Below are 930 nucleotides of genomic sequence, written 5' to 3'. Positions count from 1 at the left end.
CAATTCAAAATTTTTTTAAAAAAAAAAAAAAAACTTGCATTAGAGTTGAGATTAATCTTGAAATAAAAAAAAATCTTTTGAACACTATTATATTTTGATTAAATTAGTAACTTGTTGATATGAAAATTAATCTAGTTTGCACGTATGAAAGAAATTCTTACTCTGAAGTGGTAATTTTAATATTACATCATGATACTCTCCAAAAAGGATAAGGAAAATACACTTGAAAAAAACTTTTAAGGATAGAGTTGAAGCTTGGTGAATTCAAGAAGACACTCGAAATCATGAACAGAGCAGTCCGTCACGAAAAATTCTAATTCTTCTTCCGTATTTAGGATTTCGATGTGATATTGAGATTTTGGTCTGGTGCATATAAGGCATATATAATGTGTATTAAATCCTAATCCTAAGAGAAGTGGGATTTCGCAGCTAAAAAACCAAGAAATGAACAAAAAGAAAAAGTAACGGGACATGCCGGTATACTAAGCTCCCTCGATGCGCGGGGTCCGGGGAAGGGTCAAACCACAAGAATCTATTGTACGCAGCCTCTGCATTTCTGCAAGAGGCTGTTTCCACGGCTTGAACTTGTGACCTCTGGTCACATGGTAAGAACTTTACCAGTTGCGCCAAGAAAAAGTAACGAAACCCCATCAAATCTATGGTTTACAAACATTTCACAGGACTTACTAGCAAATACACAAATTAGACTAACTAGCAACCAATTACTGCCGTCATAACAACAAGCATACATAACAATCCTGGACGACAAGGGATGACAGCTTTGACGGCTCTACCTTAGCAGTAGCAGTATCTATCACTTTGACATCAACATACCCAGTATAATCCTACAAGTAGGATCTGAGGAGGATACTGTGTATACAAACCTTACCCCTACCTTGTAAAGATAGAGAGGCTATTTTCGATAGACCC

The sequence above is a fragment of the Nicotiana attenuata genome, unplaced genomic scaffold (assembly GCF_001879085.1).
Source record: "Nicotiana attenuata strain UT unplaced genomic scaffold, NIATTr2, whole genome shotgun sequence".
NCBI classification, from domain to species: domain Eukaryota; kingdom Viridiplantae; phylum Streptophyta; class Magnoliopsida; order Solanales; family Solanaceae; genus Nicotiana; species Nicotiana attenuata.
Note: the sequence above shows the minus strand (reverse complement) of the source record.